Source organism: Narcine bancroftii, chromosome 8 (assembly GCF_036971445.1).
Source record: "Narcine bancroftii isolate sNarBan1 chromosome 8, sNarBan1.hap1, whole genome shotgun sequence".
Taxonomy (NCBI): domain Eukaryota; kingdom Metazoa; phylum Chordata; class Chondrichthyes; order Torpediniformes; family Narcinidae; genus Narcine; species Narcine bancroftii.
In genome coordinates this window covers 84,075,262-84,098,000 of record NC_091476.1, presented here as the reverse complement: position 1 = coordinate 84,098,000, position 22,739 = coordinate 84,075,262, and the positions used below count along the sequence as shown (strand labels likewise).

The window sequence follows — 22,739 nt, the reverse complement described above, 5'->3', positions numbered from 1 at the left end:
GAACTCTGACAATAAATCTGAAATCTAATCTTCCATTCTTGGGTGGCATCACTCTGATAAAGCTTTGCTGAACTGCCTCAATTGCACGTGGATAAATCATGAGGAGTGGGCAAAATATACCCTAAGCTTTTAAAGAAAAGTTGTAAATTGTGGTGACATCAATCATAATTTATCTAAAGGAGTGATGCCAGATGATTTGAGCTAGCATTATACCATTGTTTAAAAAAAATAAATCGAGTGTAATAAAATCCAATTATCACTACGGTGTGGTGCCAGACTGCCATAGTTTATGGACTATTATACCCCAACACACTTCGATTTTTTGTAAATCAAAGCACAGTAGTCTAATAAACTTTTAGGTGAACCTAGGTTTAAAGGGTTGGCAAGCAGAGAGGGAGCGAGAACCCCAGAGAACACAAATGGATCCAAGGAAGAATGGAAAATTCAATCCAAAATTGGCATAGTGGGAAAAGGTAGAGGATAATGTTTGATATGCTATTTAGTGGCTGGGTTTTAAATCAGCAGGTTCTAAACAATGCAGAGCTCTACTCTTTTGCTTTGTGCCATTTATATGAATAGATACAAAGAGACATGGAGCAGCAGATGTACGTTAGAATGCATATCAATGAAGTGATTAAAAAGCCAAACAGTAAGAGCAGATGCGGAACTGTACAATACTACAACTGTGCACACTGCTACTTAGGCTGTGACTTGAGATCTGTGCATTGTCACTTGACATGAAATTGGTTCCAAAGCAAGAATGCAGGGTAAATTTTGCAGAATGTTGACCAGAATGGAAAATTTTGAACAAAACTGGCAGTTCACGAGTTTTTTTTTTCAAAAGAGAGGAAAATACAGGATTTCATTGAAATGTATAAAATTATGGGCAAGTAGAAAAAATTATTTCCCATAGCAGATGGGACCCAAAAAAACAGGTGACATAAATTTGTAACGGGTCGAGCGAGGATGAAGAAATCCCTTTCTCACCCAGAGCATCCAGGGTTTGATTCTATCTGAAAGGATTAAATAATGCTTGAAGGGCTGTTTTGCGACCAGCATGGACCCGATAACCAAATGCCTGCAGTTAACATTAATTTTTGATCATTCTTTTCCCTGCCATTTCTTCTTGATCCTTAAATCATTAATCTGATATTTAGAAACAACCAGTTAATTATTTAGAGTTGAATAAGTCAAAATGGCTTTGTACCGTTAGCAAAACTAAGGAGCTGATAGGAGACTTCAGGAAGAAATTAGGAGAAAATGAACCAGAACTCATCAACGGGTCAACAGTGGAGAGGGTCAAGAAATTCCTGGGTTCAACATCTCTGAGGATTTGGGCCTCAATGTTGATATGAAGAAGGCTTGCCAGTGGAATTCGAGGAGATTTGGTATGTCCTCAAAGACTCTTACAAGTTTCTACAGGTGTACTGTGGATGGCATTCTGACTGGTTTCATCACTGTCTGATGTGGAGATGCCAATGAACAGGACAGGAAAACACTCCAGAGTTGTTAACTCAGCCAGCAACATCATGGGCATCAGTTTTCATGCCATCCTCAAGGACCCCTACCACCTCAGCCAGTGGTTCTCAGCTCTTTTTCTTTCCACTCACATATCACTTTAAATATTCCCTATGGCCATAGGTGCTCTGTGATTAGTAAGGGATTGCTTAACATGGTTTGTGGGTGGAAAAAAAAGTTTTAAAACCAATGTTTCAATCGTACCTAATTGATTCATTAGTGCACGGTTTCATATTTCTAAAGGAAATGGGCCAATGACAATTTTTCTCAAGTAAAATAGTTCAGTAACAATTGGGTCTAGAGCAGTGATTCTCAACCTTCCCTTCCCACCCACATCCCACCCAATCATCATATTGCACTCAATGGCACAAGGACAGCTTCTTTCATTCTGCCATCATATTTTGGAATGGACAATGAACCAGATACTACTTCACTTTAATTTTTTTCACATTATGTATTTATATTTAAACGTAATTTACAGCAATATTTGCACTGTAATGCTGCCACAAAACAACGAATTTCGTGACATGTTCATGACAATAAAATTCTGGTTCTAATTCCAAAAACTAACCCCCATCTTGAGAATATTTTACAGGAGCTCAATTATCATTATCATTATCTGGTATGGTAACTTCAAAGCATCAGACTGGAAGTCAATCCAGGGGATTATCAAATGGCTGAGATCACTTGGGTCTCCCTTTCCTCTATTGACCACACTCACTTGTTGATTAAATAAGGCTCAAAGAATTGTTGGAACCCTTTCCAGGCAGCACACAGTATCTTTGACCTACTACCATTGAGGTGAGGTGGTGGTGCAGGAGCATCAAAATCAAGGCAGCCAGTCTGGGTAATAACTTCTTCCCGCAGCCTGTGAGATTGATAATATTTAACCTTGGGTCTCTTACAAAGTAACAATTCAATCATTCCAAAATTTTTAAATTTTATCTGAATATGTGATTGTCTATGTGATTATTATATGCTGTGCATTGTATGTGTTTGCAACGTGGACTGGTGAAACATTGTTAACTTGTGTACATTGTTACGAGTCCAGAGGACCCCAAAACCCAGCAACAATACATATGCACCACGACAAAGGGTTACTTAAACAAAAGCTGCTTTTAATTATCTTTGAACATGAAAATAGAATCAAACTTTAACTTAGCTTGACTGACTGACTTAGCCTATTTAACCCCCTTCTAATGCTAAGCGCACGTGTGTGTAATATTTGTGTGTAGGTTCAGCAAAGTTCTTTGGTTCGCAGTCCAATCTCACTGGTTGCAGGCAACAATACTGTGCACAGAAGTTAACATTAATAAAGTTCACCAGGCTTTGGTGTTTAACAGGTAAATAGTTACCACTCAGAAGGGTTCTTGTTGGTTTTCAGAGAGAGAGTTTTTCTTGTTTCAGGTCACCACAGAGTTCCTTTCTGCTTCTCCTATTCCAAGGGAAACACTTTCTTCTTTGGCTGTCTTCCAAAGCTTGACAGCTTGAACTGATGTCTGTCTCTCTCCTCTCTCTCTTTCTCACTCCCTCCTCTCTGAGAGCATAGCCTGTTTTTTTTCTCCTCTCTGCCTGCAAAGATCACATGACCTTCCAGAGAATAAATTCTCTTTGCCAGACAAGGCTGCTACTGCATGTTGTTACATTTGTTGCCTTTTGCAAATAACAGTCTATCATGAGTCTCTTACAAAAGCTCCTGAAAAAAAATCTGTTTTAAAATGTTTGTATGTGACCTGCTCTAACAAACCTTTCCCAATTTATCTCCCAAACACCTCTATATACTCTGTCACACTACACAAAGCTGTATGAATCAGACATGATAGGGGATTCAACTGAAATAGATGAACTTCTCTTGGCGAGTGAACTGCCAAAATTGGAAGATGGAGATCAGATGCAATTAGATGCGCCCTTCACTAAAGAGATCGAAAAACCCTTAAAAACACTACAGGCAAATAAGTCATCGGGAGAAGATGGTTTCCCACCCAAGTTTTGGAGACAATTTAAAAATCTATTGCCACCTATCATTCTGGAGATATTGGACCTGGCAGTTGAAACTAAGACATTTCCAGAATCCTTATCAACAGCTATTATATTGGAATACCACTGAAAAAAAGAGATCCACTAAAACCGTCTTCATACAGACCTCGTTAAATGCAGATTACAAAATTTTGGAAAAGGCATTAGCCAATGGACGTGGGAACATCTATCTAAACTGATAAATTCAGGCCAGGTGGGCTTCATTAAAAAAAAAAGGCACTCAGCAAAAAATTAGAGCATTTTTTAATGTTTTATTTTCAATTTTTTTCAAAAATATACATAATAAAATCTTCAATAAGACAATATTTTAAACTTTTCTTACAAACAACAAAAAAATTCTCTCCCTTCCTCCCTTCCCCCCCCCCCCGCCCCCTCCACACATACAGATCCACATACAGTCAGAGATTACATGCCTTTTAAATATAAAGAACAAATATAAAGAACATTTGGGAAATCACTTTTGGCTATATATAATGTCAGCATTTATATTTATTTCTGTAATTGTATTTGGGCCCTTATGTAGTCCAGGATGGCTGCCAGATCGTTACAAAAGTGTCATTCTTATTCTTTAAATTATATATGATTTTTTTTCCAGTGGTCTATAGCTGTTCATTTCCACAGTCCATCATGCTAGAAGTAGAGGGCAGTCGGACTTCCAAGTGATTTGAGCAGATTATTTAATATAATTCATTTGGCTAATCTAAAGAAAATTCAAGTATGACTGTATAGTTAGATGCAGAAAAGACATTTGATCGACTAGAGTAGCCATCTTCTTCAAAGTACTAGAAAAATTTGAAATGGGCCGAACATTTATTGATTGGATAAAAACTCTATCACAAATCACAAGCCAAAATTATAACCAATGGTCAAATGTTACTGATGTTTTCTTTGAGTTGATTCAGCAGGTCCAGGCTTCTTTGTTTTCACAATTGAACCATTAAGCAAAAAATTATAAGGAAAGATCCTTATAAAGGGATTTTGAGTTTGCCAGGAAGAGCATAAAATCAATATTTGCGGATGATGTGCTGCTGAACTTATCAAACCCAGTTGATCTTGGAAAGTTAGAGGAGGATGAAAAGGCCTGTCTATTGCCTTAATTGAAAGGATAATTGCATGCTGAGACTCCAATACTTCTTTCAATCATTGTTGATTTCTTTGACTAAGAATTATTTTTAAGATAAAATGCCTAGGATCACCATGGAGAAGCTGACATGGGAATATAAATTGGAAGGATGAAGACTACCAGGTTTTTAAAAAATATTATTTAGCATCCCAGGTAAGGTTCCTCTCATCCTTTTTCAAAGAGAACTCTCCCTCATGAATCCAAATGGGGCTACATACAATGAGAGAGGTTGCAGCAAAGGATTTAATTTATAAAAAACCCATTCTAATACATATGACTAAAATTTGATATGAAATTAGTGAGAGTATTGGGGGGGGGGGGGGGGGGGAAGGTGGAGGTATCACCAAAAGCACCATTGTGCCAGATTAACTATTGCCCATGAACTTGGAGAATAGAATTTTAAATATTTGGCATAAGAATGGAATTAAACATATTGAAGATTGTTATGAAAAAGGGCTACTTATGTCCTTTGAACAACTAAAACAGAAATATAATCTGTCAAATGGAACCTTCCACTGTTTTCTTCAGTTGAAAACCTTTTTGCGAGAAAAATGGGGTCCCACAATGGACCTGCCCTCAAGTAATGAAGTGCAGGGGAGGCTTCAACTGGGAAATCAAAATTGGAACCTTCCTACATTCTACATAGTTGTGCGTGAAGGCAAGATCATTCTGGCATGATATTGCTGAAACACTAACAAGACTAACATAACATAACATACAATTACAGCACAGAAACAGGCCATTAGGCCCTTCTAGTCCGCACTGAACCAAACACTCCTCTCTAGTCCCACCTACCTGCACAATGACCATAACCCTCCACCTTCTTCTCATCCATATACCTGTCCAGCTTTTTCTTAAATAATAAAATTGACTCTGCCGCCATTATTTCTCCCGGAAGCTCATTCCACACCGCTACCACTCTCTGAGTAAAGAAGTTCCCCCTCATGTTACCTCTAAACCTCTGCCCCTTAACTCTTAACTCATGTCCTCTTGTTTCAATCTCTCCTACTCTTAACGGAAATAGTCTATCCACTCTGTCTATCCCTTTCATAATCTTAAATACCTCTATCAAATCCCCTCTAAACCTTCTACGCTCCAAAGAATAAAGACCTAATCTGCCCAATCTCTCCCTGTACTCTAGATGCTTAAACCCAGGTAACATTCTGGTAAATCTTCTCTGCACTCTCTCCACTCTGTTTATATCCTTCCTATAATTAGGCGACCAGAACTGCACACAGAACTCTAAATTAGGCCGCACCAACGCCTTATACAATCTCAACATCACTTCCCAACTCCTATATTCCATGCAATGATTGATAAAGGCCAGCATACTAAAAGCCTTCTTCACCACCCTATTCACATGAGTTTCTACCTTCAGGGAACGATGTACCGTTACTCCTAAATCCTTCTGCTCTTCTGTATTCATCAATGCTTTCCCATTTACTACGTATGTCCTGTTCTGATTCTTCTTACCAAAATGAAGCACCTCACACTTATCAGCATTAAATTCCATCTGCCATTTTTCAGCCCACGTTTCTAAGCAGCCCAAATCCCTCTGCAATCCTTGAAAACATTCTTCATTATCCACTATTCCACCTATCTTAGTATCGTCTGCATATTTACTAATCCAATTCACCACCCCATCATCTAGATCACACATGTCAAACTCTGGCCCACAGGCCAAATTTGGCCCGCGATATAGTTATATTTGGCCCGCAAGATCATTTCAAAAATGTATTAGAGGTGGCCCACCCTGCAGCGAGAGCCGATGCTGTTTTTTGGTAATGTCACCCCCACCATCCTCCCCCTTCATTGCACATCCTTCCCCATTGTAACACGAGAAATTGTAAGACGAGAAGTCTGACGATGTCATCAGCCGGCAAGCCGGTTGGAAGGCTCCCCGCACAACCAGTCACTTCTCCCACCTGTCGAGCGGTGCGGCGGATGGGCGAGCGCCTGTGATTTCCTGTCGGGGCAACAGGCATGGCAGGCTGCGCACGGCCCCCGGCCAGCGCGAGCCCCGCGTGACTGGCACCGGACGGCCCTTCCACAGCACGAGCGCACTTCTCCCGGTCGCCACGGCCTTCAGCGCTTGCACCCGCGCGGACCCCAGGGACGGCTGGTTCGGCCCTGCACGTGAAGAGAGAGATGGTGGCTGTCCGCAAAGGCTGATCGGCAGCGCGCTGGGCCTGAGTGGGTGGGTAAGCAGGGGTGGGCAGAGGGTGTAGGTGAGGAGTAATGGGCAGGGGAAGTTATGGTGGTGTGAGTGGCAGTTAGAGGGAGGGATGAGTAGAAGGAGGGGTGGATAGGGAAGAGGTAAAAGGGGAGGGGCAGGGCGAGTCGGGGAGGGGTGATTAGAGGGTGAGAGACGGGTAGAGGGAGGAACAGGTTGAGGGGAGAGGCAGTAGAGGGGCATGTATAGGATGGGGTGGGTAGAGGCAGAGCGAGTGGAGTGAGGGGTGAGTAGAGGTTGGGTAAAGGACTGATCAGGCAGAGGGATGGTGAGTCGAGGGTGAATAGAGGCCTAGAGCCTGAGGAGTGAGCAGGAAATGCTGAGTCCTGATGCAGGCCAAAATGGACACAGCCTGTGAATGCTGACTACATCTCCACAGGGACCAAATAGGTTTCCCTCAGGTCAAGCAAAGGGTAAACTTGAGCTACCTACTCCTGACCTGTAACATTATCCTCCTAAAGTTATATCCTAAAGTTTAACATTACATATGTTGAAAGAAGAGAAAACATGCAGATGTTGTTCAAAATTTTCAATAAATATTTAGTTCGGCCCTCGACTTAGTCCAAGTTTTTAATTTTAGTCCTCCGTGAATTTGAGTTTGACACCCCTGATCTAGATCATTAATGTATATAACAAACAACAATGGGCCCAATACAGATCCCTGAGGCACACCACTGGTCACCGGCCTCCAACCTGACAGATAATTTTCCACTACCACTCTCTGGCTTCTCCCTTTCAGCCAATGTTCAATCCATTTGACTATCTCAAAATTTATACCTAAAGACTGCACCTTCCTAACTAACCTTCCATGTGGTACCTTATCGAAGGCCTTACTGAAGTCCATATAGACAACATCCACCGCGCTACCCTCATCCACATTCCTAGTCACCTCTTCAAAAAATTCAATCAGATTGGTCAAACAGGACCTTCCGCCCACAAATCCGTGTTGAGTGCTCCTGATCAGACCCTGTCTATCCAGATATTTATAAGTACTATCTCTAAGAACGTTCTCCATTAATTTACCTATCACAGATGTCAAACTTACAGGCCGATAATTGTCAGGCTTCCTCCTTGAACCCTTTTTAAATAACGGAACCACATGCGCAATACGCCAATCCTCCGGCACTATCCCCATCTCTAATGACATTTGGAAAATTACCGTCAGAGCCTCTGCTATTTCCTCCTTTACTTCTCTCAATGTCCTGGGGAAGATCCCGTCTGGTCCTGGAGACTTATCCAACTTTATATTCCTCAAAAGCCCTAACACTACATCTTTCATAATCACTATATTCTCCATATTTACCCAATTTGCTTTTTTTATCTCACATATCCCAATATCCTTCTCCTTGGTGAATACCGAAGAAAAGAAACTGTTCAATATCTCCCCCATTTCTCTAGGCTCCACACACAGTTTTCTGCTCTGATTCTCAAAGGGACCAATTTTGTCTCTCGCTTTCCTTTTACCATTAACATATTTGTAGAACCCTTTTGGATTAATTTTCACCCTGCTTGCTATAGTCTCCTCGTACCTTCTTTTAGCTTTCCTAATTCCTCTCTTAAGATTCCTCTTACATTCAATTTATTTTTCAAACATCTCCTTAATTCCATGCTTCTTATACCTAATGTACGCCTCCCTTTTTCTTCGAACCAAGTTTCCAATATTCCTTGAAAACCACGGCTCTCTCAAACCTTTTGCCCCTCCTTTTAACCTAACAGGAACATAAAGCTTTTGCACGCTCAAAATCTGATCTTTAAAAGACTTCCATCTCTCTACTACATCCTGCCTATAAAACAAATTGTCCCAATGCACACCCTGTAAGTCCTTTCGCATATCCTCAAATCTAGCTTTTCCCCAATCAAAAACCTCAACCATTGGCCCTGACTTATCTCTTTCCATAATGACATTGAAGCTGATGGCATTATGATCACTGGACCCGAAGTGCTCGCCAACACTAACCTCCGTCATTTGACTCATCCCATTTGCCAACAGTAGATCTAACACTGCTCCTTCTCTGGTCGGCACCTCTACATATTGTTGTAAAAAACTATCTTGCACACATTTCACAAACTCTAACCCATCCAGCCCTTTCACAGAATGTGTTTCCAAATCTATATGTGGAAAATTTAAATCTCCAATAATTACAACCCTGTGCTTATCACAAATATCCACTATCTCCCTACAGATTTGCTCCTCTAGGTCTCGGTCCCCTCCGGGTGGTCTATAATACACCCCTACAAGTGTAACCTCTCCTTTCCCACTCCTCAGTTCCACCCAAATAGCCTCCGTGGACGAGCCCTCTAATCTATCCTGCCTAAGCACCGCTGTAATATTCTCCCTGACAAGCAATGCAACCCCACCTCCTCTTGCCCCTCCGACTCTATCACACCTAAAACAACGAAACCCAGGGATATGCAGCTGCCAATCACATCCCTCCTGCAACCATGTCTCACTAATCGCTACCACATCATACTTCCAAGTATCAATCCACACCTTCAGCTCATCCACCTTTTTTACAATACTCCTGGCATTAAAATATATGAATTTCAGAGATTTCCCAATTCTTAATCCCTGTTTTCCCTCATCTTTAATAACAACATTATTTCTTTTTCCTGCCAATTGCCCTTCATCTTCTTCCAGAGCATTTCCTTTCTCTATCACCTGCCCATCCATATTCAAATACTTACTACAAACTTTCTTTGTTTGCATTCTAACCTTCTCCTTACTGCTCTGTACTATTTTGCTCCATCCCCCCAACCATTCTAGTTTAAAGCATCCTGAGTAGCCCTAGCAAATACCCCTGCCAGGATTCTGGTCCCCCTGGGATTTAAGTGTAACCCGTCCTTACTGTACAGGTCACATCTTCCCCAAAAAAGGTCCCAGTGATCCAGAAACTTCAAACCCTGCCCCTTACTCTACCCCTTCAGCCACGTGTTAATCCTCCACCTCATTCTATTTCTATTCTCACTGTCACGTGGCACAGGGAGTAATCCAGAGATTACCCCCTTTGCGGTCCTTCTTTTTAACTCCCTACCTAACTGCCTGTACTCACTTTTTAGGACCTCTTCTCTATTCCTCCCTATGTCATTGGTACCTACATGTACCACGACCTCTGGCTCCTGTCCCTCCCACCTTAGGATATCCGGGACACGAGCAGCAACATCCCGGACCCTGGCACCAGGGAGGCAAACCACCATCTGGTTCTCCTTGCTGCGTCCACAGAATCCCCTATCTGTCCTCTTAACTATGGAGTCCCCTACCACTATTGCCCTCCTCTTCCTTTCCCTACCTTTCTGAGCTACAGGGGCTGACCCCATGCCAGAGGCACAGCCACTGCTGCTCCTCCCAACTTTGATGTCCTCCTCAACAGTACTCAAAGAGGCGTACTTATTGCTGAGGGTTACAGTCATAGGGCTCCTCTCTGGCACCTTACGTTTTTCTGTCCCTCTCCTAACTGTTACCCACCTTTCCTCCTCCCGTGGCCCTGGCGTGACCACCTGTCTGTAACTCCTGTCTATGACTTCCTCTGTTTCCCTAACCAGCCTGAGGTCATTGAGCTGTAGCTCTAGTTCCCTAACACAGTCCCTAAGAATCTGCAGCTCGACACACCTAGTGCAGATATGGACATCCGGGAGTCTGGAAGACTCCAGGACCTCCCACACCTGGCACTCCCAACAACACACAGCCCTAACACTCATCCTTTACCCCAATGAAGTAGTAATAAAGACTATCTTACCTTAATGTGCAGTGACTCGTCCTCAACCTGTGCTCCCACTCACTCGCTTGGGCCGCTCACTCGCTGCCGCTCCCAAAAACCTTTCCTTTACTTTAATACATTACCCAATGTGACCACTAGCACTGTCCAATCCTAACCAGTTTCCTTTAATTACTCCCACCTGCACTCCCTATTCAATTACTGTCTCTGCACTGAACAGCAATCCCCACCTAAATTATTAACTCTTAATTAAGACTAAATGACCACTCTACTCACGTCCGTTCAGCACAGCACGCTCCCGCCTCTTCGCTCCTTGCCAACTGGACCTCAACTGAGGTAAGGTTTTTTTTGTTTTTAAAACTCCCTCCCTGCTGACGTCACCACACGCCTGTGCACTAGCCCCCTCCCCCTTTTAAAATTTAACTTAAAATTAAATTAACTACTTTAACTTTAAATTTACACCAACAAACCCTTCCCCTTACAATTTAAATAAATAAATACACACCTGACTTTTTAAATAAATAGATAAATTAGGACCACTCTACTCACGTCCGTTCAGCACAGCACGCTCTCGCCTCTTCGCTCCTTGCCAACAGGAGTGACCTTCACATTAAACCCAGAGCTGTACCTTCTAGGCAACTTTATGGACATGAGCAACAAACTGACTAAATTTCAAACTTGCTTTGTTAAGATAAATCTGGCTGTGGCCAAGAGTTGTATAGCAAACACTTGGAAGTCTTGACTCTCCCATACTTATTTCCCGATGAGCCAGCAAGATGCGTAGCTGTACACCCATAGAAAAAAATTACTTATAACTTAAAAAATAAATATGACACTTTCATTAAGCTATGGCAACCATATTTATATTATATAGGGGTCCATTTGTAAACTTGACCCTTCAATGTATGTAAAGATGTGATATCACAGAAAAAAACAATCGAGAGCTCTGTCAGTGTGTAAAGTTATATTTTTATATTTGGTGGTGGGGGTAGGGAAAAAGATTTTTTTTAAATTTTTTGTTTGTAAACATTTAATAAATATATTTGAAATGTATATAACTTTAAAGACTGTATGAATAGATTTATGTAAAAAATGGAAAACTAAAGTATTTTTTAAAAAACAGTAATATGAAGTAGCACTTACTATCAACTTCCTTGCCAATGCCCAAATGGATTTCACTCAACTTGACACCTCGTTGCAGCATTAATCTGAAGAAAATAAAAGCTGAAATCTAGATGCAAGGTGAGACTCACTGCCTTTGACATCTTGGCAGCATTTGAACCATTAAGTGCAAGAATTCTTCAGAGCGGTCAGTGTCCTCAGCCCAACTACCTTCTCTCTACCAGAGGCATGTTCTCTCTACCAGATTCTAGCTGATTATTGCATGAAGGTTTATTCAATTCTCAATTTCCAAGCAAATGAAACAGCCCCTGCTAGCAGCATTGAAACATGGGCTGATAACTAACAAAAAAAAATTACCTGCACAAATGTGCCAAGCAAAGAGCATCCCCTGGAAAACCTAAATCTAACCATCTGTGCTTGGCAATACTTTCAACAAAATCCTGACCATCAATAACTCCAAGTCACCAATGATCAGAAACTTGAATAGATCAGTGCAACAAATACCATGGCAAAAAGAGCAGGTTTGAGATCAGAAAGCCTGCAGCAAGTGACACATCCTATCACCCCAAATCTATCCACCAGCTTCAAAGCATTGTCAGAAACTTGATGGAATACCCTGCAAAAATACAGTGCCAACAACTCTGAAGAGAACTGATACAATTGACATTGAGCGGTCTGATCAACTGATGCCTCAACCATCCATCCTTCCACCACTGGAACAGTTGCTGCAGTATGTCCCATCTTCAAAATGAGATACAGATGTATGCCCAGATGCTCACACAACATATACCAAACCCAAACACCTCTATCACCAAGCAGGACAGGGGCAGCAGAAGAACATTGTTAACTGCAGTTTCCCAGGCAAGATGCACACATAGCTGGGAGTTTAAAGTGTTACAAGTCCAGAGGACCCCAAAACCCAGCAGTAATAGATATGCACCACGACAATGGGTTACTTAAACAAAAGTTGCTTTTAACTATATTTGAACATGAAAATTGAATCAAGCTTTAACTTATCTCTATTAACTCACTTATTAACCCCCTTCCAATTCTAAGCGCACGTGTGTGTAATGTGTAAGTTCAGCAAAGTTCTTTGGTTCACAATCCAATCTCACTGCTTGCAGGCGGTACTTATACTGTGCACAGAAGTTAACATTAATAAAGTTCACCAGGCTTTGGTGGTTAACAGGTAAATGGTTACTGCTCAGAAAGGTTCTTGTTGGTTTTCAGAGAGAGAGTTTTTCTTGTCCAGAACATCCACAACTGATTCCTTTTTAATCAGCCACTCCAGTGTCTTGCTGATGTAACCTGCCCCCTTCAGGGTTCTCCAGATGATAACTTCTTTCCTTCAGGTCACCACAGAGTTCCTTTCTGTTTTTCTTATTCCAAGGGAAACACCAGACAGCCAGTCCTCTCCTTTGACCAGGCCATCTTCCAAAGCTTGCCAGCTTGTCCTCCAGAACTGATGTCTGTGTTTCTCCTCCCTCTCTCTCTCACCCCCTCCAACTCTTAGAGCAAAGCCTGTTTTTTTCTGCTCTCTGCCTGCAAAGATCACAAGACCTTCCAGGGAGTAAATTCTGTTTCCCAGACAAAGCTGCTACTGCCTGTTACATTTGTTGCCTTTTGCAAATAACAGTCCATCATGAGTCTCTGAGCACTCTTGCAAAAGCTCCTGCAAAAATTCTGTGTCTTATGGTGTTTGTGTGTGACCTGCTCTAACAAACCTTTCCCAATTTATCTCCCAAACACCTCTATATACTCTGTCACAAAAGCAATGCAAATCCAGTGCAGTAGGAGACAGCAAAGCTTCACTCCCAGATACCCTCTACAACCAATTTGATCACAATAGCAAGGAAGAACCATCATTGCACATCTCCATATCCACTGATGATCCTCTCCGCATTTGAAGATGATATCCAAGCTGCCTTTAGGACAGTGAATCTGAGGAAAGGATCCAGTCCAGATGGGGTACCCGGCCAGGTATTTAAAATGTGTGCTGACTAATTTGCCAATGTATTCACGGATAACTTCGACACCTCACTCTGGTAGGGCATAGTACCGACCTGTTTCAAACAGGCCTCAACATACCAATGCCCAAGAAGAGGGCAAGCTTACTGGCCACCATCATGTCAACCTTCTACAGGAGCTCTAACGAGAGTAGCCTGGTCAGCTGCATTACAGCATGGTACGGTTGCTGCAAAGAAATGGATCAGAGCCAGCACTGCCAGGCTGATAAATAGCTTCTTCCCTCGACCAAAAGAGCTGTTCACATTAACCATCCACAACACTCATATTCACAACATTTATTTATTTATTTTTATAGATAAAATGCATGTCCTGTATGTGTATTATTTGTGTGTTATGTCTGTGTTCTACACGTTTTGCACAGAGGACAGAAGAATGCAGTTCTGTCCCATTGTATTTGGACAACCAGATGACTTTAAAATTTATCAGCAAACTCCAAGACCTGGTTGTCATTCCACACTACATGATTGGATCCTGGATTTCCTCACCTCTAAACCACAATCAGTGATGATTGGTAAGAACATCTCCTCACAATCTCTATTTGACCCGAAGCACCACAGGGCCTCGTTCTTAGCCCCCTGCTCTATTTATTTTATACCTATGACTGTGTGGCTCAGTACAACAACACCATCTTACAAATTCACTTACAAACCACACAAAAAGCTGGAGAAGCTCTGGAGGTAAAACAGTGTTCTTTATGTAGCAACGGCAAAGATTCATAACTGACATTTTGGGCTTGAGCCCTTCATCAAAGTTTGAGAAAATTACTGCAGGCATCCAAACAAAAGAGTTGGGGGGGAGGGGTTGGCAAAGGTAGATGATAGGTGGAAAAAGGAGGGAGGGGACAGCAGCAATGAGGGGGAGAGGGGATGGTAGGGCTATGTGGGTGAAAGAACTGGAAAGACAGGAAAGGGAGAGGGGAAAGAAAAGGTGAGCAGGTTTAGTGGAAAGCAGAGAAGTCAATGTTCATGCCATCTGCCTGGGGAGTGCCCAGATGGAAAATAAGGTGTTGTTCCTCTAATCTGTAGCTGATCAGGGTGGAATAGTACGCAAGGTCATGGACAGACATGTGTGTGCAGGAGTTTGCCTCGGAATTGAAATGGTTGGCTACTGGTAGGTCGCTGTTGTTGCAAACGGAGCGGAAATGCTGAGTGAAGCAATCTCCCAGTCTGCGACCAGTCTCTCTGATGTAGAGAACACCACAAAGGGAGCATCGGATACAGTAAATAAGTCCTCAGGATGTACAATTGAAGCGTTGCTTCACATGAAAGGTCTGTTTGGGAGCCTGGATGTGGTGATGGAGGAGGTATGGGCACAAGTGTTGCACCAGCTGCGGATACAAGGCAGTAGGGGAGTGTGATAGGTGGGGAGGAATGAGTGCATGAGGGAATCACGGAGGAAGAGGTCCCTGTGGAAGGCCGAGATGGGAAAATGTGTCTGGTGGTGGGATCCTGTATTTTATTTGGAATTTTCAAAGACATGTAAAATTCAACAGAGGGGGATTCTATGTTTGTTGTGTCTGGCAGCAGAGGGGGCCCAGTACCACAGTATTTGGGTGATAAGTCAGCATACAGGAGGAAGATTGAAAATTTGGCTGAATGGTGACAACCTTGGACTTAATATCACCAAACCAAGGAGCTGATTGATGACTTCAGCAAGACAAAACCAGAGTTGAATGATCGAGTGATCTTTTCAGAAGTGGAGAGTTTGAGTAAATTTAAGTTCTTGGGACTCACCATCTTGGGGCATCTTTCGTGGACCCAACAAACTAATGGCCTTCAAAGTGAGTAATAATGGCTCTTCAATGACTTCAGATTCCCCAAACAACACCTCACATGCCCTCCATCTCTTCAATGACTTCAGATTCCCTGAACTGGACCACACCATCTTCACGATGGATGTCCAATCCCTTATACTTCCATCCCCTCACAGAAGGTCTGAAATCACTTTGCTTCTTTCTGGACTAGAGACCCGACCAGTCACCCTATACAACCACCCTCTTCCTCCTGGACTAACTTGTCCTCACTCTAAATAATTTCTCCTTTAGCTCGTCTCACTTCCTCCAAATTAAAGGAGCAGCCATGGGTGCCCGCGTGGATCCCAGCTACGTCTGCACGTTATGGGCTTTGTGGAGTAATCCATGCTGCAAGCCTACACAGGCAAGATCCCTCAACTTTTCCTCCACAGTGAGCCTGTCAACTTCGTGGCCAATTTCCAGCCCAATCTCAAACTCACCTGGTCCATCTCTGGTAACACTCTCCACTTCCTGAATCTCTCTGTCTCCATCTCGGGGGACAAGCTTTCCACCAACGTATATTACAAACCCTCTAACTCCCACAATTTTGACTACACTTCCTCAGACCCTGCCGCCTGCAAGGATTCCATCCCCTTCTCTCAATTTCTCCAACTCCACCACATCAGTTCCCAAGATGAGGTCTTCCAGTCTAGATCTTTCGATATGTCTGCGTTCTTCCACAAACATGGCTTCCCCTCTACCACTATTGACTTAGCCCTCACCCACATCTCCTCTATTTCCTGCTCATCTGCCCTGATCCCCTCTGCCCCCAGACACAACAGACATAGAATCACCCTCATCCTCACTCAACATCCCACCAGCCTCCACATCCAAAACATTATCTGCTGGAATTTCCAGCACTCACTACAGGATCATATCACCAGGCACATTTTTCTTTCACCTTCTGTAGGGACCACTCCCTCCATGATTGCCTCATGCTCTCATCCCTCCCCACTTATCACGCCCCACCCTCCTCCCCAGCACCTTCCCCTATGCCAGCAGGAGGTGCCACACTTGAGCCAAACCTCCTTCCTCACCACAGTCCATGGCTCTAAACAAGCCTTTCCAGTAAAGCAACACTTCATTTGTATATCCACAGGACCGATTTACTTCAACTGGTATTCCCTTTGTGGCATTCTCTAAATCAGAGAGACCAGTTGCAGATTGGCAAATCACTTCACTGAGCAATTCCAATCCCTCCATCACAACCTGAGCACCTCTGATCCCTCCCAGTAGCCAACTATTTCAATTCAAAGTCACATTCCCAGACTCACATATCTGTCCAAGACCTTATGTATTATCCGACCCTGATCAGCTGCAGATTGGAGGAACAACACCTTATTTTCCATCTGGGCACTCTCCAGGCAGATGGCATGAACATTGACTTCTTTGCTTTCTGCTAACCTGTTCACTTTTTCTTTCCCCTTCCCCTTTCCATTTCTCCCTTCCCTTCCCCATCCACCCACCTAACCATCCCTCCTCCCCTGATCACTACTGTCCCCTCCCTCCCTTCTCCACCCATCATCTCCTGTCTTTGCCATCCCCTTCCCCCCATCCTTTTGCTTCAAATTTTGATGTAGGGGTCAACCCCAAACCATATAGAATACTATTGACCATTTCTCCAGATTTTGCGTTTTTACACTAATGGCCTCTACTTCTGCAGAAGTTTGGTATGACATCGGAAGCCCTGGCAAATTTCTATAGATGTATGAAGGAAAGTGTGTTAATTGGCTGCATCACAGTCTGGTGTGGGGTAATCAATACTCCTAAGTGTAAAACCCAGGGCATCGCAGCCCAGGACAGCACAGGTAAATCCCTCCCCACCATTGAGAACATCTACAGGGAATGCTGCCATCTGAGAGCAGCAGCAATCATCAAGAATCCATGCCACCCTATCAGAAGGGCCGGTGCCCAGACTCTTTTGTACCCTAGTTAAGGCCAACTACTTGCACCCCTCCCCCCTCCAAAAAATTGTCAACTTCAATTTTCAAAAATAGATGTTTTGTAGAAAAAATGAAAAGCACAAAACTTGAAACCGCTAAATTTACTTTAAATTCCAAGAAAGAATAAGGCAAAATTACTGAACTAGATGTGGCCTCCACGATACATATAATAAATCAAACATAAGTTGGTTTCAGTTACCTGCATTTATTTTTCTATATTGATCTTTTATGAACCTTCTTTAAAATATTAATATTTTGTGCAAAAGGAGCTCTGTAGTGACCTGAAAGAAAGAGGTTATCATCTGGAAAAGCTTGATGGGGCAATTCCTTCAGCAATACACTGAAGTGGCTGGTTACAAGGAATCAGTTGGTGGTGTCCAGCGAACAAGAAATCTCTCTCTCTGAAAACTGACAAGAACTTTCCTGAGTGGTAACCATTCACCTTTCAAGCACCAAAGCCTGGTGAACTTCATCAATGTTAAATTCTGTGCAACCAGTGAACTTAGAGGAATGAGAAGTGAGATTGGACTCTGAATCAAAGAATTTTTCTGAACTTATACACACATTACATACACGTGTACTTAGAATTAGAAGGGAGTTAATTTAGATTAGTTAATAGTGTGATTTTGTTTTCATGTTTAAAGATAATTAAAAGCAACTTTTGTTTAAGTAACCATTTGTCTTGGTGAATATCTATTCCTGCTGGGTTGTGGGGTCCTCTGGGCTCATAACACTACAAATTCGAGTTAAAGCCAGACCTAGGTAACGCAATTCATTTTTAACCCGGGGACTGCCTGCAATTGCCAGTGGTGATTTTTAAATATTCATCATTCAGTGCTAAATGATATTTCAGAATAGCCCCCAAAGATCCTAGGAATAATTTGATTACTTTTTTGTGGACTGGTTGGACAGCTTACAAAACTCTGTATCTCTGTACACATGACAATAATATACTGTATTAGTGTCTAAACTATATCTATCTTGAAATTAATTTGAGGCACATATATACTGATTTAAACTGAAGCTTGCCAAGGAACTTCATGTTCAGATAAATTCTGCGTGATTCACCAAGTGCAATAATTTCAAGTAAGACCTTGTGCATCAGGGGAGCACTTCTTAAGGAAATAATGTCCCACAATTATAGCAAACAAGAAAGGCAACAGATGCTGACAAACCAAAGCAGCACACAAAATACTGGAGGAATTCAGTAAGTCAGGCAGCATGCATAGACAGTCAATGCTTCGGACCCTAAATTTCCATCGAGTTCCTCCAGCATTTTGTGTGTTGCCCCACAATCATGCTTAACTTTGGCATTTGAACAAGGAAGAAGTGTTTGTGAATATAAATTTAATTTGCAGTAATTAGCACAACACTATTACAGCACGAGCAATCCGGGTTCAAATCAGGTGCTATCTGTAAGAACCTTATATCTTCTCCCCGTGACCTTCATGGGCTTCCTCTGGCCACGTTAGTTTCCTCGCATGTTCCAAAGATGTACAGGTTAGTTAATTAATTAGTCGCATGGATGTAATAGGGCAATGGGGGCTCATGGGCCAAAAGGCCTGTTGTCAATGCTGTGTCTCTGAATTAATAACTTTTTTAAAAAATTTAAATTAAATGTCAAACCCAGTCACATGTTTTATGCCAAATAGAATTAATTTGGTAATTATCCAAGGTATCATCAATGCCCATTTATGTGGAGAATTAAACCAATGAATTCTGCCAATGTTGTAAACCAATCAATCACATTAAATAAATGTTAATATAATAGGTAATATGAATGATAATTAGGTTTAAAAGCCAGTAGAAATCAGGTGGGACTGGAAAATTGTAATTAAATGCATTAGACCAGAGCAACTGACATTTAAACTTCAGGGAGAATCAAACTCAAGACCGCTTAAATAAGCTTCATTTATAAATCCTTTAGAAATGTTAATGAGCCATTTGTACTTTGTCCAAATGAAGGTTCCAAATCTGAAACATCAGTGGCCATTTCCTTCCAGAGATCTTGCCTGAACCAGTGAATCCCTCCAATATTTTCCTTGACTTTCAATTCCATCATTGTCTCAAAGTCATTGCACAAAGTCATAGTTTTGCAATGTCCTTGTGATCACACCCTGTTATTTATAAACTTTAAAAATAACTTTGTAAGAAGCAAAAATAACCAAGTATTCTCAGGGGAATTTTCGTCACATAATGCAGTTGCTGAGAACAGAAGAACAGGACAAGCACACACCAAATGAGATGCATCTTCTTCCATGTACTGCTGATGGAAAGAATTGGCAAAAGGATCACAGGCATAACAATTATTCCTTACTCATTCAAATGAATTGGGAAATTTCCAGTTTTCCAGTGTTAGAAAATCCCATTGTCCATCACAAAATTTCGAAAGTACACATGGTGATGCACTAATATTCATCACGTGTCACCAGTATTCCTCCACACAGTGTATTAACTAAACATGCAACATTTCAAATGTGGACCATTGCTACAGAAACGTGTTATTTGTTATGGCTCTGAATATGTTATTAGAGTCTAATTCCATCCTATGCACCCAACTGAGAAATCCTACTTTAAGGTATGCCAGCCACTTACTTAGAACATTGAACAGTACAGCACAGGATCAGCCTTTCAGCCCACATCCTGAACATGATGCTCAATGAACTAAAAATCTGCTTCTTGCACGTGATACATATCCTTCTGAACCCGGCATATTTATGTCTCTATCTAGAAGCCCCTTACACATCCATTATGTCTGCTTCCACCTCTACTCCTGGCAACCTGTCCAGGCTCCTAACATTCAGTACAAAAAAAACCTGAACATGCCTGTGCATCATCTTCAACCTCTTCCTCCCACCCTCACCTTAAAACACTTCTTCTCAAGTATGCAACATTTTTACTCAGGGTAAAAGATATTGACTGTCCTATCAATGATTCCATTAATCTTATAAATTTCTATCGGGTCACTTCTCAGCCTCCAATGCTCCAGAGCAAATAACTTTGCTTGTTAGACCTCTCCTTATAGCTCATACCCTCTAATCCAGGAATCATCCTGCTAAATCTCCAAAATACTCTTCCCTAAACCTGCATGTTTTTCCTATAATGGGGCAGCCAGAAATGCACACAGTATTCCAAGTACACCCAAAACAAAGTCAGACGGTAAAAGGCCTGTTATCCGGAATTCAAGCAACCAACAGCCTCAAGCAAAAAGAACTGCAGAAAATAAATTGGTAAAAAACACGGAAGTTTAAAATTGCACACAAATTGTCAGATTTTAATGTTTTGTAAATTGTGTTCTATGTTATACAGCTGCATCATTGTTAAAGCTAACTTGCTAAGACTGTTTACAGAAGAACCCTTCTCCCTGTACTAGGGATGATGTGACAAATACATTTAAACATTAAATTCACAAAAATCAGTTTACTTGCAACTGAGTGGAGAGTGAAAGTTAAGAGTACAGCTGCAAGCAGCTTTTGCCAAAACCACACGCTCTATTAGTGGTTTCACTAACCCACCATTTCCTGTTGCTCGAGAGCCTATTCACACAACTGTGTGAATATTTGTTTTCATTCCACAACCTGTTTCTAGAGCACTCTCCACACTGTGTGTGTGATTATTAGATATCTTTAACCTTTATTCTAGTTTATTCCTTCTTGCAGCAGCCACGCTGCAGTACTAATATTAACAGTATAAAAACTGATTCAACCTTATAAATTCCACAACAACTACATTCAAATGCCTCCTAATAGCTTGTTTGCAAGCTATTAGAAAAAGGAACATGCTAATCTAATACATTCCAAATTGCACAATCATAGAACCCCAAAGTTGCTGGTTCCGAGCTAAACCTATAAATGAAATCAAAAATGTAAACAGCCTAAGATTTTTTATGCAATAGCGATAAACACCATTGGCTGCTCAAGGAATCCCACTCACATCCTGCAGCTTCTAGCAATCGAGCTATAATTCTCGTCATCGCACAGTAGGTTGCCAATAGCCTATCATATTGGACTTCCTGCATGTGAAAAGTAAATTGCCTGACATGGATGCCATAGATTTTTCTCCAAAGCAACAATGGCCATAGGGTCTGTGTCACAAAACACAGCCACGGGCCACCAAGCAAACCAAGTTCACTGCCCATCAAGAATTTAGAATAGAAACAGATATATGGCATGAACATGTGTCACAAAATTCATTGTTTTGTAGCAGCATTACAGGTGCAAAAATTACTATGAATTACATTTTAAATAAATAAATTAGTACAAAAGAAGTAAAAAAAATCTGTGGTTCACTGTCCGTCTTATTTGCACTTTATATTCTCCTCTAAGTCCCATCATCTCTTCCCCGATTCTAACACTTACCTTGACACGATAGACAACAGTGTCCAACTTACCTATAAACTGCAGATCTCTGGGATGTGAGAGGACGACTCCAGAATACCTGGAGGAGCCCATGAGGTCACGTATAGAAGGAGCAAATTCCTTAGTCACCAGGCATCAGGACTGAACCTGGATTGCTGAAACGAGAATACAGCAGCTATATTTGCTGCAACACTGTGCTGCCCAGAGTCAGGGGGCACGGCTGGAAATTCCCAGGCTGGCTTTAACAAGTACTCGTGATAACCATCTTACTCTGAAAACCTGGAAAAAATGCTGCAGCTGAAGACTCCAATCAAGATTGAGTCAAAACCACACCCTTCAGACACTAACAGCAATTTCAGAGAGTTCTTTGAAATAGCTGGCTGTAAAATACTGAATGACTATGACTTTGAGATTTTATTCATTAGTTAGCACACATATGAATGAGGGATTAAGGTGAGGCTGTACTGAATGAGGGTGAACAAGGAAGAAGTCTATCCAAATGTACTGACTTCTTCTTGTCCTTTGAAAATTAAATAGGAACAGCTAAGTTTCTGAAAACATTTAACTCTTTGTATTTCTTAATCACCTAGAATGCTATCCGTAGAACATGATTGGTCATATCTGAGGAATGAGCAAATGGAGATCCAGAAATATTTTCTCTTTTCAACTGACGTCATTTCACACAGTAATCAAGGTTATAAGAGACAGTTTAGCCCCTTAAAATAGCTAATCCCAGAATCTTCTGCTTTTCTTCTACCTACAGCACCAATAAAACCTACCCATCTCTTTACTGTTGGACTGTTCAAACCACAGTCCCAATGAGGAAGAGCGAGCCAGGATCCAGGAAGTGAACAGCAGAATGAGACAGCCAA

At 41.7% G+C, this 22,739-nt stretch overlaps 1 protein-coding gene across 11 annotated transcripts in view; it reads right to left on the bottom strand.

The window, feature by feature from the left end:
• The window catches only part of arhgap32b (Rho GTPase activating protein 32b), a 618,422-nt gene that overhangs the window by 388,469 nt on the left and 207,214 nt on the right, over positions 1-22,739 (bottom strand). The window contains exon 3 of one of the 11 annotated variants that reach the window (XM_069894396.1): positions 11,768-11,832. The exons of the other annotated variants lie outside the window; for them this stretch is intronic. The gene's annotated coding sequence lies outside the window, so the exon portion shown is untranslated. The remainder of the gene's footprint in view (positions 1-11,767; positions 11,833-22,739) is intronic. 11 annotated transcript variants of the gene reach the window in all.